A 17454-nucleotide genomic window follows, 5' to 3' on the forward strand; every position below is an offset into this window, starting at 1 on the left:
CATCAAAAAAAAAAAAAAAAAAGAAAAGAAAAAAGTTGGGGGAGAGTAAATATACAGATATATATGTAATTGCCAACACATATAATTTGACCAATTGTATTTTAAAGAAAGCAAAGAATTGAGCGGTGGCTGGATTGGGGTACAAGATCAAGGGTGGATTGAGGTGAGAAAAATAACAGTGTGTTTGTGTGCTGGGTTGGGGGGCTGTCCAGGAAGGGTGGACCCAGGAAGGATGGGATCTGGCCTATTTTATATATATATAAATGTGTGTGTGTGTGAGTTTGTCTGTGTGTCTTCCTGGAAAGAAATACACAAGAAACCAGGGTGGGGAACTGGGTAGTTGAATGACAGAGTGGGCGGGAGGACAGAGATAAGGCAAGCATAAGTAAAAACAAACACAGACGGTAAGAGATAGCATGTAACAAACAACACTCCACACCGTCTACTTCCTGTTCCCCTCCCAATACTACTGCCTCTCCTCTTCTAGATAGACGTGTTTCAGGAATTCTACCTATAAGTCTGAAGGGCATTTAACCCCCACTCAGTAATTTGATCATCAGCTAGGCTAAGTGGGCAAGAGGTGTGCTGGGGTGAGAGCCCCTGGGCACACGGGTAAGTATGTTTTTTCTGCTTAGGATGAAGATGGAATTACCACGCTCAGGAGACGGTTTACAACCAACGATGCACCATTCCTGTTTTCAGTCTGTTGACATTTTAAAAATATTATAAATTTTTACATTCAAACACTAAGAGCCACCGACACTGTCTTGGGTCATTTGTGAGAACGCTATTGATATGATAACTAGATTAACAGAAAAAAGCTGAGGGTCAAATGTGAGCTGATGAAAAGTTGACAGGATGTCTCCCTTCCCCTAATACGTCCGCTTTTATTAACATCATGGATGTCATCTTCTTTTTTTTTTGAGACGGAGTCTCGCTCTGTCGCCCAGGCTGCAGTGCAGTGGCGAAATCTTGGCTCACTGCAACCTCCGCCTCCCAGGTTCAAGCCATTCTCCTGCCTCAGCCTCCCAAATAGCTGGGATTATAGGTGTGAGCCATCACGCCTGGCTAATTTTTGTATTTTGAGTAGAGACGGAGTTTCACCGTGTTGGCCAGGCTGGTCTTGAACTCCTGACCTTGTGGTCCACCCAAAGTGGATCACTCCTGACCTCGGCCTCCCAAAATGCTGGGATTACAGGCGTGAGCCACCGCACCCACCGGATGTCATTTTCTAAAATAAGACAACGGCTGAATGTGCGGCCGCTAACTCCTGTGCTGAGCGCACTGGGACGGACTGGTCGGTGGGGGAAGCCTTTGCTCAGCCCCGGACCACCAAGGTCTCCGCCGGGCTGCTCTCCCCTCGGCCTGCTTGAGTGTGCAAGTCCACGGGCACACGTCCTGCCTTCATCCGTTGGCCTTTAAACACCCTGGGCAGCTGGCCAGGCCTTGGTTTTGTTTGCGGCGTTGCCTAATATAATATTGGTATTTAGCAAAGCCCAAACAAGGGAGAAGTAGGCCCCTCTTGCCTCTTCTGAGCTCCCAGGGCTCTCCAGTGGACCCAAGAAGCACCGTGAGATGCCCCAAAATTTCATGGCCAAATAAAGAAACTTGAGTTAGCCTTCTCTGTGGTTGACAGGGAATCCTCAGAGCGGGAGTTTTGGGTCCAGGCCACCCCATGCAAGGAATCCTGCTAGGAGAAAATGGGTCACTCCTAGTGGGGCTGGCCTGGGGCAGACTGTGGGGTGAAGAGGGCTGGCCATGTGCCCCTGACGCCCCTTCCTCAGATGCCCGCTGCTCCCCCACATCGTAGAGCCCGTGGGCCTTGCATTCTTGCGGTGGCAGCTCCCCCTCTTCTCACAGCTCCTGGCTCCCTCCTGTCATCCAGATGTGTGTTCCACGGAGCTCTAAAATTAAACAGATGCATCTGATAGCGACCTGCCCTTCACCCAGCAAGACGCTCCCGAAGTGCCAAAGCCCGTAGGTGGGCATCATCACGGTGGCTGTTTGGGCCATGGTTGGAGATCCTGGATGGCCTGGAGCAGAGGGGCCTTCCCTTCCCATGGGGCTCCGACCAAACCCCCGTCCCCTGGCGTGGCTGGTTCAGTTCCAACCCTTGTGCCCTTTGAGATCACCTCCAGCCCACGCTGCAAAGTCCACTCACCCGCCCTCCTGAGGAGCTCGTGCGCATCCCAGGCTGCCACAGAGGGTGACGTGCACCTGGGGAAGAAAGGCAGGGTCATGGGCTTGGGCCACAGCTGCTTCTCGTGGCCTGGACGGAGCAGGTGATGTGTCAGCCAGGAAGGAGGCCCTCTCGGCCACAGACAGGCTCCAGGAACAGGTTCCTCACATCAGGACCCAGGCCCCGCCCTCCCCGAGGGCCCAGGATCCAGATGCTTCCGAAAGTGCTCTCCTTGCCTTTCCTGACCCACCTCTACCGTGCTGTCCAATCTGACGGTCACCAGCTATGGCGGCGATGGAAACGCGCCTATTCGGAGTTGAGCTGTTCTGTAAGCGTGAGACAGGCACCACATTTCAAAGATTTAGTGCAAAATCACAACATAAAGCATCTCATTAACAATGTTTTCTATTGATTATACATTACATGATAATGTCTTGGACATATTGTCTTTAATTATTAAAATTAACTTTCCATTTCTTTTTCCTTCTTAAAAAGTGTCACCTAGAAAATTTTATTTTTATTTCTTTTTATATTTATTTATTTATTAATTATTATTTTTTGAGATGGAGTTTCACTCTGTCGCCCAGGCTAGAGTGCAATGGCGTGATCTCAGCTCACTGCAACCTCCGCCTCCCAGGTTCAAGCAGTTCTTCTGCCTCAGCCTCTCGAGTAGCTGGGATTACAGGTGTGTGCCACCACACCTGACAAATTTTTCTGTTTTTAGTAGAGACGGGGTTTCACCATGTTGGTCAGGCTGGTCTCGAACTCCTGACCTCGTGATCTACCAGCCTCAGCCTCCCAAAGTGTTGGGATTACAGGCGTGAGCCACCGCGCCCAGCCTATTTATTTTTATTTTTTAGTGACAGGGTCTTGCTCTGTTACCGACGCTGGAATGCAGTGGTTCGATCTCAGCTCACTGCAGCCTCTACCTCGTGGGCTCAAGAGGCCTCAGCCTCCCTAGTAGCTGGGACTACAGACATGTGCCACGACGCCCAGCTCATCTTTTTTTTTTTTCTAAAGTAGAGACAAGGTCTCACTATGTTTCCCCAGCTGGTCTTGAACTCCTGAGCTCAAGCAATCCTCCCGCCTCAGACTTCCAAAGTACTGGGATTATAAGTGTCAGCCACTGCTCCCAGCCTAGACAATTTTAAATTACATGTGTGACTTGCATTGTTTCTTTGTTTTTCTTTTTGGATACAGAGTCTTGCTCTGTTGCCCTGGCTGGAGTGCAGTGGCACCATCTCACTCACTGCAACGTCCTGGGATTACAGGCATGCATCGCCATGCCCAGCTGATTTTTGTATTTTTAGTAAAGATAGAGATGGGGTTTCGCCGTGTTGGCCAGGCTGGTCTCAAACTCCTGGCCTCAAGGGATTTGCCTGCCTCGGCCTCCCAAAGTGCTGGGATTCCAGGAGCGCAGGTGACTTGCATTATTTCTATGGGACAGCGCTGGTCCACTTGTAACGGTGGAAGCCATATTTCTCAGAATCCACTTCCTGTAGGTCTCAGGGCAGAGTTGTCAAGAGGGAAGGCACCCGTGATTTGAGAGGCAAAGGTGAGGCTGGCCTTGCTGACCAACACTGACCCCAGGCCCACCCCAGGCCCACCCCAGACCCTTTGCTGCAAACTCACGGAAGACACCTCCCAAAGACGCCCACCCCGGCCCCCTCACAGTCCCCTTGCCCTCCACCCCCGCCGCAGCTGGGTGAGGCCTGACTCCTAGAATACATCCTTTATTCCACGACAGACCTCATGGTTCTGGCTCCCTGTCGAACCCCGTCTGATCCCCACCTCTCCTGGGCCTCTGGAGGCTGCATCCAACACAGCTGAGAAGGTTAAGGTTAAGGTCTCAAAATACAGCCGGCCGCAGCTCAACAGCAAGAGGCCTCCTGCCCAGGCCTCTAGGGTTCCATTTCCTCTCCTTCTGCCCACCACCCCTGGCTATTCTCTCTCCCCTTCACTACCCACTTCCCCTCCTCTCCTCCCTGTCTGCTGGCTCCTTCCTTCCAGTCCGCAAGCAGCTCAACTCCCTGCTGCTTTTAAAACACCAACATGGCAAAAACCAAAACCACCCTCCCATCCACAGTCAAATTTTAAAGAACATCTACACTCCCTTCTTCACCTTTGGATCCTATTTCAACACCAGGGACTGGCTTCTGGCCCACATCCCAGAGCCGCCAGGGACAAGGCCACCAATGGCCTCATTTCCCAATCCCCGGCCTCTTTTCAGTCTTGCTCCGCCTGACCTCAGAGCAGAGGTGGTCGCTAGTCCCTCTTCCTCTGCCCTTTTCCCCACAACACCCCCTTTGTCATCCCCGTCACTGACCCTTCCTGGTTCCTCCTCCCCCGGCAGTTCTTACGCTGACATTTCCCAGGGTGCTGGCCTTAGACTCCTCACTTTATGCCCCCTCTGGGTAAGGCATTCACGCCAGGACTTATTTAAACTACTGTCTCCAGGCCAGGCGCGGTGGCTCACACCTGGAATCCCAGCATTTTGGGAGGCCGAGGTGGGTGGATCACTTGAGGTCAGGAGTTCAAGGCCAGCCTGGCCAACATGGTGAAAGCCCATCTCTACTAAAAACACTAAAATTAGCCAGGCGTGGTGGCACGTTTCTGTAGTCGCAGCTACTCCGGAGGCTGAGGCAGGAGAATCGCTTGAACCTGGGAGGCAGAGGTTGCAGTGAGCTGAGATCACAGCACTGCACTCCAGCCTGGGCAGCAGAGTGAGACTCTGTCTCCAAAAAATAAACAAACAAACAAACTACTGTCTCCAAAAGAATGACTCCCCCATCTCTACCTTTCTAAAGCTGCTAACTGGATGCTCTGCAGGGCCCCATGTTCAATGTGTCCAAAGTGAAACCCATCACCTAAGATGGACTCCCAGTTCTCTCTCTCTTTTTTTTTTTTTTTTTTTTTTGAGATGGAGTCTCGCTCTGTTGCCCAGGCTGGAGTGCAATGGAGCCATGTCGGCTCACTGCAACCTCTGCCTCCCAGGTTCAAGTGATTCTCTTGCTCAGCCTCCTGAGTAGCTGGGACTACAGGCGCACACCACCACGTCCGGCTAATTTTTTGTATTTTTAGTAGAGACAGGGTTTCACCGTGTTAGCCAGGATGGTCTTGGTCTCCTGACCTCGTGATCCGCCCACCTCGGCCTCCCAAAGTGCTGGGATTACAGGCGTGAGCCACCGTACCGGGCTATCTCCCAGTTCTCCATCTCAGGGAGCAGCAAGGTCAGAGGCACCTTTACTCATTTAGGTCACTGGCTTCCTGTTCTCAGAGAAAATCTCTCTCTGCTCACTCTCATTCACGCCTCTTCACACCACTAACTCTTTTTTTAAAGCTTAGCTTGGCCATTACCCTCCTTTCACTCTGCATGATTCTGAGCTCCTCTAGGCGGCTTTGTGTGTCAGTAGTTTGTGGGTTTTCATTGCTGTGTAGTGTTCCAACCTTATGTTATACTATAGTTTGTTTATCATAAAATGAATTGGAAAGTGCTTTCTTCTCTAGTGTGGATTTGTGTAGGGTTGATACTAATTTTTCCTTGAGTGTTTTCCTTGAGGGGAATTCACTCAAGTGAAGCCATCTGGGCCTGGATTTTTTGTGTAGGGGAAGGTTTTTAATTAAAAATTTAATTTTGTTAATAGATATAGGGCTATTCAAATTTCCTGTTTCTCCTATGAATTTTTGTAATTTGTGCCTTTCAAGAAATGTGTCCATTTTATCTGCGTTGTTAGGTTTAAAGGCAAAAAGTTATTCATAATATTCCCCTGCTATCCTGTAAACATCTAGGATCTGTAACGATGTTTCTCCTTTTCTCCCCAGTGTGGAATATTTTGGGGAGGCTGTGGGGGAGACGGAGAGAACCAAAGCCTAATCCTCCACAGTAGAAAATCAGTAGACCACACCTACAATTGGAAAAAAAATGCAAAAATAGGTGAAAACATGATATTTGGAAAAATAGAGTTAAATACAAGAAGACATTGGAAAAGAGTTCAAAGTAGCTGCCTCTAGGGACAGGATTAGTTTGGCGTGGCACATGGTGGAGCACAGGATTGGAAAACAGTTCATTCCAAGCTCCCATAAAACTCCAGTTCAGGACTCTTTCATTGTAGATCTCCCCTCACCCACCTGCCCTTCCCTTCCCCAATTCAGACTGCACTGAAGATGTTTCAGTCCTTTTGGGAACTTCTCCCATCAACTCCATAAGGGGCCTTGGCTTAGTCTGCTGGTGCCAATTGTCAGACCCAACTCGTCTTCCATGTCCAGGGATGACAGACATTGGACATCCCCCAGGACGCTTACCTTGGACCAGTGGTGTGCTTAGTAGGCTGGAAGCCCATAGAATTCTTCTGAGTTTTTGTTTTGTTTTGTTTTTTGTTTTTAACACTTCCTTTCTCAATATGACAAAACTACTTTCAACGACAAAAACAGCAATTACCTGCCAGGCACAGTGGCTCACGCCTGTAATCCCAGCACTTTGGGAGGCCAAGGCGGGCAGATCACCTGAGGTCGGGAGTTCGAGACCAGCCTGACCAACATGGAGAAACCCTGTCCCTACTAAAAATACAAAATTAGCCGGGCGTGGTGGCGCATGCCTGTAATCCCAGCTACTCGGGAGACTGAGGCAGGAGAATCACTTGAACCTGGGAGGCAGAGGTTGCAGTGAGCCAAGATCGCGCCATTGCACTCCAGCCTGGGCAACAAGAGTGAAATTCTGTCTCAAAAAAAAAAAAAAAAAAAAAAAAAAACCCAGCAATTACCTTTGCAGCAACCTAATATCTTCATTAATGCTAATGAATGAAACAATAAGAAGAAAATAAATGCAGATGGTGAAAATTTTTTATTGAACTTTAAAAATACACAATCACAGTACAAAAGTATGACAGTACAAAAGGGCACAACTACTTACTCTTATTACATGTTTTTTGTTGGTTTGTTTGCTTTTTTGAGACAGTTTCATTCTGTTGCCCAGGCTGGAGTACAGTGGTACGATCTCAGCTCACTGCAGCCTCTGCCTCCTGGGTTCAAGCAATTCTCCTGCCTCAGCCTCCCGAGTAGCTGGGATTACAGGTGCCTGCCACCACACCGGGCTGATTTTTGTATCTTTAGTAGAGATGGGGCTTCTCCATGTTGGCCAGGCTGGTCTTCAACTCCTGACCTCAGGTGATCCGCCCGCCTCGGCCTCCCGAAGTGCTGGGATTACAGGCGTGAGCCACTGCATCCGGCCATTGCTATATATTTTTTATATTTACTTAATGATTTGTATTTTGGTCTTTTGGTGATAGCTGTATATAACAAATGTCTATTTAAATAATTCTCCAGTAACTAGTAAGTGGATTTTAAGAAAATCATCAGCAAAAGGTACAACTAAAATTGTGGCAATTATAAAATCATACTGCTAATGTAACACTTTTCTTTACATTCCATGAATGAACTAAAATTTGCACTTACCAGACAAGAAGATTCCCCTTCCTAGTCTGGATTCTATTTCACTCTGTAAGGTTTTGTTTTTGAGACAAAGTCTCTCTCTGTCGCCCAGGCTGGAGTGCAGTGGCACGATCTCAGCTCACTGCAACCTCCACCTCCCAAGTTCAAGTGATTCTCCTGCCTCAGCCTACTGAGTAGCTGGGATTGCAGGTGCGCACCACCATGCCCAGCTAATTTTTTTGTTTTTTTAGTAGACACGGGGTTTCACCATGTTGGCCAGGCTGGTCTCAAACTCCTGACCTCAGGCGATCCACCTGCCTTGACCGACCTCCCAAATTGTTGGGATTACAGGCATGAGCCACTACGCCCGGCCTCACTCTTTAAGTTTTAAAACACAAATAAACTGCAAGTGAGGCCGGGTGCGGTGGCTCACACCTGTAATCCCAGCACTCTGAGAGGCTGAGATGGGCAAATCACTTGAGGTCAGGAGTTCGAGACCAGCCTGGCCAACATGATGAAACCCCGTCTCTACTAAAAATACAAAAATTAGCTGGGTGTGGTGGTGCATGCCTGCAATTTCAATTACATGGGAGGCTAAGGCAGGAGAATTGCTTGAACCTGGGAGGTGGAGGTTGCAGTGAGCCGAGATCGCGTCATGGCACTCCAGCCTGGGTGACAAGAGTGAAACTCCGTCTCAAAAAAATAAAATAAAATAAAAAAAATAAAACCGCAAGTGGTCACACAGAATGACAGCATTGAAGCAACTCAAGTCCCATTGCTTTGTCTTAAAATCTGTTTACATGCAGGAATATGTCGCAACAGGGGGGTTAGAGACTCCACTGTGCCCCGAGCAAGCCTGAACAATTCCAAACCATTAGAACATTCTCTTGAAATGAAGGTGCGTTAGCAGAGTCCACGCTTGCTGGGCGCCCACTGCATAACCGGCAGATCTCAGAATTAACGTCCACGTGGTGTACAAGGTTTACTAAAGGAAAAGTACTACAATGTGCTAATTTAAAGCTTGCCTACATATCTACTAAAACTCACTGGAATTTAAACTCACCAAAGATTTTTGAGGGGAGGAGAATTTTATCTCCACCCCAAATCTCCAGATTTTGTTTAGAATTGCCAAGAGCACAGTGATAATAAAAAGCAGCCGGCTTTTAGTCCTAGTTTTATTATTGTTTTTTAATTGTTTGCAGGCTGGATCTGCACTCTTTCTCCAGCATGCAGGCTCCTACTCCTACCGACCGCCCTTGTAAGTCACTGTCGTGGGCCAAAGTTCCATGGCCATTCTGTCATACTCAGGATCTCTCCTTAACCTGCCATCGGCGCTTCATCCCGCCTAACTTCGCTCTGTCTGAAATTCCAACGCAACTTACAGGCAATGTCCTCTACATTGTTGAATACAACATATGTCTTACTCGGCATTTTAGCGCCATGCAATCCACTTGACTGTATCTTCCTTCTCGAAGCACTGTCTTTGTTTGTTTGTTTGTTTTTGAGACGGAGTCTCACTCTGTCACCCAGGCTGGAGTACAGTGGCGAGATCTCGGCTCACTGCAAGCTCCACCTTCCGGGTTCACGTCATTCTCCTGCCTCAGCCTCCCGAGTAGCGGGGACTACAGGCGCCCGCCACCGCGCCTCGCTAATTTTTTTTGTATTTTTAGTAGAGACGGGGTTTCACCATGTTAGCCAGGATGGTCTCGATCTCCTGACCTCGTGATCTGCCCACCTCGGCCTCCCAAAGTGCTAGGATTACAGGCGTGAGCCACCGCGCCCGGCCGAAGCACTGTCTTCTATTTTGCCAGCCACCTCTCCAGTTGCTCCTTCGCCATCTTCTTTGCTCGTGCTCCTACACACATCCATTACATGCTGGAGCTCCTTAGGGCTTGTCCAGGCCCCCTTCTCATCTCAAATTCTACTCTCATTATCATCAAATCTGCCCCCATGGTTTTAAACACATCACTGGTTGCTTAAGCTAGAAACCCAGAAGCTACCCTTGATATTTCTTTTTCCCTAATCTCTCTCTCTCTTTTTTTTTTTTTTTTTTTGAGACAAGTCTTGCTCTGTCTCCCAAGGTGGAGTGCAGTGGTGCAATCTCGGCTCACTGCACCCTTGACTTTAGGACTCAAGTAATTCTCCTGTCTTGGTCTCCTTAGTAGCTGGGACTACAGGCGTGTGCCACCATGGCCAGCCAATTTTTTTTTTTTTTTTTTTAGAGATGGGGTCTTGCTATGTTGCCCAGGCTGTTTTGAAGTTTCAAACTCCTGGGCTCTGGTGATCCTTCCGCCTCCATCTTCCAAAGTGTTGGGATTGCAGGCGTAAGCCACCGTGCTTGGCCCCTAATCTCTGCATGAAATCAATCTCACTGGTTTTTCTGTTCTCCCTCAAAAACATATCCAGATTCTATTGGCTCCCTTCCATCTCTCTGCCCCCATCCTCATCCAAGCCTCCTTATTTCTTGCCTGGGCTATTGTAGCTGCTCTCCACTACTAACTCATGCTACCCTGTCTCCATCTGCAGCCAGACAGGTATATCTTTTGCGATGCCAACCTCACTGTGGAACCCTCTGCTTATAGCCTCTCCTAGCGTGGCTTACAGAGTCCAACATGACCTGGCCCGGCTGCGCCCCCCACCTCCTCTCATTGTGCTCCAGCCAGTCCAGGGATCCTGGGACTCAGCTGTGCTAAGCAGGTCCCTGCCTCGGGGATCCAAACGGACACTGCCCTCTTCCCGGTGCCTCATGAACTCTCCTCACTCTTGCTGGACTCAGACCATCCGCCTCTTTCTCAGTTGAGTCTTCCCTGCCACACCCTGACATCCACCACTAGTATAGCTAGCTCAGTGAGGGCAGCAAGAATGCCACCCTATTCACTGTACATCCGTGCACCCAGTACCGAGCCTGGCACCCAGTACGTGCTCAAAAGCAGGGGCTGGAAGTGCCTGCCTGTTGCTGGAGGGGCAGAGGGTTAGGTTCTGTAGCATCAGAGTCACGTGTGTTGTCTCGGAACACCTAGGGATGCTTGATCTCTGTGGACAAACCATGGAACAGATTGAGAGTTGCCTTTCTGCAGGCTTGGCCAAGCTTTCCAGAAGTCTCTGTGTACCCCTTAAGCATCTCAGGAAAATACGCCCAAAAGGCAGGAACTTTCCCTCTAAAGTGGCCCTGGGAGCTGTTTCAGCACCCGCCCCCTCCCAGCACCGCCCCCTCCCATCTCCCACACACCCCCTCCCTTGGGGGCTCACTTGCCCGGGGTTTCCAAGAGCCAAGTTGGTCTAGATTCACACATTTCCTCCAAGTCAAAACGTACCCATGGCCTTTCTGTGCTTTTGAGTCAGACCAGAATAAGCATGAGGTGTGAAGTTTTATGAGCCCCTGGGAGCTGCTGACGCTGGCTGTGCTCCTTGGGTAAGACTGTGGGAGAACATGGTCTGGCTCCTCTCAGCGACAAATGGGTTGGCCCTGCTCCTGGGCGTGGGGCAGGCAGCTCTGTAGTGCAATTGTTCCAGCGTCAAATCCTTCTGAAGTTCCAACTGGAGTATTTGGAGGAAGCTTAATTAAGGCTGCTGTGTTCTTCCTTTTCCTTTCTTCTAACTTTGTTTACTTTAAGCACTTACTGCACTTCCAAAGGATATAGCTGGAGTTAGAGACTCTGCCCCGCAGGCCACTTGAAGATTCAAGGCAGTCTCTCCCACATACAAAATAATATCCTGCAGGACTTAATTCAGACAGTCTGCAAAGTTCTGTGTGTCTGTCTGTCTATCTCTATTTGCATGCCTCAAAGAGAGAATATACTTTTGTTTCATATGTTCATGAACATTTATTTATTTATTTTAGATGGAGTCTCGCTCTGTTGCCCAGGCTGGAGTGCAGTGGCACGATCTCGGCTCACTGCAACCTCCGCCTCCTGGGTTCACGCGATTCTTCTGCCTCAGCCTCCCAAGTAGCTGGGACCACAGGCGCATGCCACCATGCCCGACTAATTTTTTCATATTTTTAGTAGAGACAAGGTTTCACCATATCGGCCATGCTTGTCTTGAACTCCTGACCTCATGATCTGTCCGCCTCGGCCTCCCAAAGTGCTGGGATTACAGGCATGAGCCACTGAGCCTGGCCCTGGAACATTTACATAAACTGATCAAGTACTTGGACAATAAGAAAATTACAACGATTTTTTTTTTTTTTTTTTGGTCAGAGTCTCACTTTTTGTTATCCAGGCTGGAGTGCAGTGGTTATGGCTCACTGCAGCCTCAACCTCCCCGGCTCAAGGGATCCTCTTACCCAAGTAGCTGGGACTAAGGTGCACACCACCATGCCAGGCTCATTTTTGTATATTTTGCAGAGATGGGGTTTCGCTGTGTTGCCCAGACCGATCTCAAACTGCTGAGCTGAAGTGATCTGCCCACCTTGGCCTCCCAAAGTGCTGGGATTACAGGCATGAGCCCCTGCGCGCAGACCAGATGTTTTTAGAGTGTAGAAATCTTCAGGTTAGATTTATTTACTGATCATAATCCAATAAAATTCAAAACATTAATTTAAAGGAGATAATTTGGCTGGGCACAGTGGCTCATGCCTGTAATCCCAGGACTTTGGGAGGCTGAGGCGGGAGGATTACTTGAGGTCAGGAGTTCGAGACCAGCCTGGCCAACATGGGGAAACCCCATCTCTATTAAAAATACAAAAAATTAGCCGGGTGTGTGGCATACCAAGTCCCAGCTACTCGGGAGGCTGAGGCAGGAGAATCACTTAAACCTGGGAGGCGGAGGTTGCAGTGAGCCAAGATTGCACCACTGCACTCCAGCCTGGGCGACAGAGCCAGACTTTGTCTCACATAGATAGATAGATAGATAGATAGATAGATAGATAGATAGATAAGATATTTGGAAATTAACAAGTAGGTAATCCTTAGATCAAAGAATAAATTAAAAGCAAAATTAAAGACTACATAGAAAGCAATAAAAGGAGAACGCTTAATGCCAAAATTAATGAGGCAAACTGAGTACCAGAGGAAAATTTATAACCTAAAAATGTCATTGTTATTCAAGAAGAAAGATGAAAAAAATACAACACTACAAAACAAAATACTTACCTTAGAAAGCAAGAAAAGAACAGTAAAATAAATCAAAACAGGCCAGGTATAGGGACCAAAAGATTAAAGATGTGATCAATAAAATAACAAAAAGTAGCAAAGAAAAGTACATTTCGAACTGGTTCTTTGAAAAGAACACTAACATCCTCAAAAAGTTAGTTATGAAAAAAAAGTAAAAACATGCAAGATAAGGAAGGAGAAAGGAGAAATAACCAGATATGAGGCCTTAAAATAATTTTAAGAGAATACATGCAACTGTACCAGCAACAAATTCAAAAAGTTAAGAGAACTGAATGATTTAAAAAAATCAAATGTTACCAAAACTGACCTATGAAGAAATGGAAAACTTGAATACTCCAATAAACACAGTAGAGTGTGGGATGATGATTAAATGGCACCATTGAAAAGAGTTCTAGTCCAGGCACAGTGGCTCATGCCTGTAATCCTAGCACTTTGAGAGGCCGAGACGAGCACATTGCCTGAGTTCAGAAGTTTGAGACCAGCCTGGGCAACACGGTGAAACCCTGTCTCTACTAAAATACACACACAAAAAATTAGCTGGGCGTAGTGTCAGGCGCCTGTAGTCCCAGCTACTCGGGAGGCTGAGGCAGGAGAATTGCTTGCACCCACGAGGCAGAGGTTGCAGTGTGCTGAGATTGTGCTACTGCACTCCAGCCTGGGTGACAGAGCTAGACTCTGTCTCAAAAAAAAAAAAAAGAGTTCTAGGCCAGGCTCATGTCTATAATCCCAGCTCTTTGGGAGGCTGAGGCAGGAGAATTACTTGAAGCTAGGAATTCGAGACCAGCCTTGGCAAAAAGCGAGACCTGCCTCTACAAAAAAGAAAATAAATTAGCTGGGCATGGTGGCATGCGCCGGTGGTCCCAGATACTTGGGAGGCTGAGGTAGGAGGATGGCTTGAGGCCAGGAGTTCAAGACTACAGTGAGCTATGATCATACCACTGCACTCCAGCCTGGGTGACAAAGCAAGACCTTGTCTTATAAACAAAAGTCAGGTGCAGTGGCTCACGCCTGTAATCCCAGCACTTTGGGAGGCCGAGGTGGGCGGATCATGAGGTCAGGAGATCGAGACCATCCTGGCTAACGTGGTAAAACTCCGTCTCTACTAAAAATACAAAAAATTGGCTGGGCGTGGTTGCAGGCGCCTGTAGTCCCAGCTACTCAGGAGGCTGAGGCAGGAGAATGGCCTGAACGCGGGAGGCTGAGCTTGCAGTGAGCCAACATCGCCCCACTGCACTCCAGCCTGGGTGACAGAGTAAGACTCCGTCTCAAAAAAAAGTTTTATAACCTAAGGGTTTACAGCCTGCTTTTATCCAAGCTTTGAAAATCAGAACAGAAAATTCTAATGTAATTTAAGTATTGTAAGCCAAATGGTGTTAAGTTCCCCAGTCCATTCTACGACGACAGTATAATTTTCGTTCTAAAGTCTGATGAAGAGACTGGGCACAGTGGCTCATGCCTATAATCCCAGCTCTTTGGGAAGCTGAGGCAGGTGAATCAGTTGAGTCCAGGAGTTTGAGACCAGCCTGGGCAACACAGTAAGACCCCATCTCTACTCAAAATAAAAAAAATTAGCCGGGCAAGGTGGCACATGCCTATAGCCCCAGCTCCATGGGAGGCTGAGGTGGGAGGATCGCTTGAGCCCGGAGTTCAAGGTTGCGGTGAGCCAAGACTGAGCCACTGCCCTCCAGCCTGAGCAACAGAGTGAGATCCTGTCTCAAAAGAAAAAAAAGGTTACTCTGAAAAAAAGAAAATTATAGGCCCCTTTCACTTAAAAAGTGCCAAGATTCAAAATATTAGCAAAAAGAGCCAGGAATGTATTAAAAGAATAACAAACTAACACATTTTATCCAAGTGGAATCCATTATTCCAGGGATTAAGAGTGGTTCCATATCAGGAAATCTATCAACATGTTACTTAAACAAAAATTAAAGAAGAAACAGTATAATAATAAACCGTTCATAATCATAGATGCTGAAAGGCATTTGCTGTAATTCAGCAAATGCCGTTCCTAACAATAAATCCAAATGCCAACAAACAAAACGATGGTCAAATTCACTGCTGGGGACACACAAGATAAAGTAACAATGAACTATCACTTCGTACCCATCAGACAGGTAAGAGGCGCAGAGATGGGTGCTGCCCTTCACATTCCCACCAGCACTGGGGGAAAGTGGTCTGGAACATACCTCCTAACTAATCAGCTCCCAGGAAGCAACTGCACAGAAATAGAACTGGCGTGTAAATGCATACATAGGAGGGCATCTATTGCAGTGTTGATCTTCGGGGCAGGGTGGAAGCATCTGGAAAGCAAAGTGAATGCCCACTGAAGCAGGAATAGGTCAGTAAATTATAGAACATTTACACCATTAATGAACATGCAGCACTTCAGAGAATAGAGTGATACCAGCCTGAGGGAACAGTGAGAAAAGTAAGTCACAAGACAGTGTTTAATAGATTCCATTTTTGTAAACACAAATGTTAGGAATCTATGAATATGTACATCTGCTTATGGAACTATACATAATTATATAAAGTGGTGAAAATTTGGGCAACACACAAGGTTATTAATTTTGAGGTGGAGTGGATGGAATAGAGAGGGGCAATATAGTGGGGGGAGCAAAGAGGGAAGACTACTTTTAAAAAGTGTCAGTAGGATTATTCAGCAATGAGTTTTTTTTTTTTTGACATGGTCTTGCTCTGTCGCCCAGGCTAGAGTACAGTAGTGCAATCATAACTCACTGCAGCCTTAACCTCCTGGGCTTAAGTCAACCTCTTGCCTCAGCCTCTCAAGAAGCTGGGACTGCAGGCATCCATCACCATGCCCGGACTTTTTTTTTTTTTTTTTGTAGAGACAGGGTCTCCCTCTGTTGCCCAGGCTGGTCTTGATCCTCCTGGCTTGGCTTCCTAAAGCGCTAGGATTACAGTCCCTTTCTTTGGTCTTTATGATTGCTTTTATCATGCCCCCAGCCAGAGAGCCACAACTTGGATGATCTTCAAGACCCTTGCAGATGTGAGTGCAATCTCACTTCCAATTGCCTGAAGAAGTGCTCTTCCAGGTTAATCCAAACTTCTAAATAATAATGAACATGCTTGCGTGTGTGTTCAGGAAGCACTTCTGTTCTTAGGGTCTTGGGATGCACTGTCCAGTGAACAGCAAACATCAAGTATCTCTTATGGTGCTAGAAATCGCATTCTTGGTCTAAAGAGCTGGGGTGAAAGCTGTGTTTGCAGCCAACCAATACCTGCAGACGGCTTGTTGAACTCGGCTGAGGAAATGGAAGATCGTTATACACATACCCTTTGTGTGTCAATGACATCCCCAGGCCCTGGAGTGCCTGGCTGGTTCACTGTCAAACACTGACTGTCCCACTGCATCTGTGAACCCCTGAAGAGTCTAATTGTGTGTGCATGTGGGGGTTGTTAACCACACCTCCCACTGTCTCTCCCACTTGGAAGGGGCATAGTCTTCAGAAGCTGTGCTTTGGTTTGGAAAGCGTAGCCCTTCCCTTCTCTAGGCTTTTGGATTTCTGTTGACATTTTGTTCTGACTGGCTCTTGGCCAGTTCAGCTGGGCAACGGTGGATGAGGTACTTGAATAGGTGAGGGGAACATTTCTTGATTAAAGCCAGCTCTTTGCCTATCCTACAACACTGAAGCTGTGCAGCTAAATGTGGCCGGCCAAAAGTACAACCAGGCTGCCCGATTCCACCGTAAATTCATGGTCATCAACGTCAAATGGGTCCTTAATGTCGCCTGGCAAACATACCACACTTCTGTGGCCTATTCCCTTTCCCGCTATCCTACATGACTACGTGCACCTTCTCTCTCTCCAAATCTGCATCACTTCCTGCCCTGTATTCATTCTTGCCTGATGTGAGAAATCAGGAGCAATCAACCGAATCTCAAGCTCCCCCACCTCCACCCATCTTCCTGGTCTGCCAGGCCCTCTTCTCCCTCATTCCTTCCCTGCCCTCTTGAATTTCTGGTCCGTTCTCTCCATTTATGGCCAGATTCCTCTAGAGAGCTGTTGATATTTCTCTCCTTCCATTTTCCTCTTGAATCTACTCCAACCTGGCTTTCACCTCCAATGCCCCGTTGAAACCGCTCTTAGAAAGGTCTCCAGTGACTTCAGCATTGCTAGGTCCATTGATAATTGTTGGTCCGCATCCCACCCGACTCAGCAGCAGCACTCAATAGTCTTTGAAACCTTTCTGGCCTCAGCTTCTAGGATCCATCCCCTCCTGGTGTCACTCCATCTCTGGATGATCCGAGTCTCCTTTGCTGTTTTTTTGTTGTTGTTGTTGAGACAGAGTTGCCAGGCTGTTGTGCCAGGCTGGAGTGCAGTGGCGTGATCTCAGCTCACTGCAACCTCCGCCTCCCGGGTTCAAGCGATTCTCCTGCCTCAGCCTCCCAAGTAGCTGGGACTATGGGCGCCCACCACCATGCCCAGCTAATTTTTTGTATTTTTAATTATATACATAATTACATAATGTGGTGAAAATTTGGGCAACACACAAGGTTACTAATTTTGAGGTGGAGTGGATGGAATAGAGAGGGGCGATATAGTGGGGGTTAGAGACAAGGTTTCATCATGTTAGCCAGGATGGTCTCAATCTCCTGACCTTGTGATCCGCCTGCCTCAGCCTCCCAAAGTGCTGGGATTATAGGCGTGAGCCACCATGCCCGGCCTCCTTTGCTGTTTCTTCTTCAGCTGCCTAAACCCTAAGTGTGACGT

The 17454-nt window shown here is 47.8% G+C and overlaps 1 long non-coding RNA gene across 1 annotated transcript; it reads right to left on the reverse strand.

Moving 5' to 3' along the window:
• Positions 1 to 867: 867 nt before the first annotated feature.
• Positions 868 to 4374, reverse strand: LOC134760922 (uncharacterized). Its single transcript, XR_010139048.1, has 3 exons — positions 4302 to 4374; positions 2162 to 2505; positions 868 to 1904 (listed from the first exon to the last, which is right to left on the reverse strand). It is a non-coding gene; the product is annotated as an uncharacterized LOC134760922 (long non-coding RNA).
• Between the last annotated feature and the right edge of the window lie 13080 nt (positions 4375 to 17454).

This window comes from Pongo abelii, chromosome 1, assembly GCF_028885655.2.
Source record: "Pongo abelii isolate AG06213 chromosome 1, NHGRI_mPonAbe1-v2.0_pri, whole genome shotgun sequence".
NCBI classification, from domain to species: Eukaryota; Metazoa; Chordata; class Mammalia; order Primates; family Hominidae; genus Pongo; species Pongo abelii.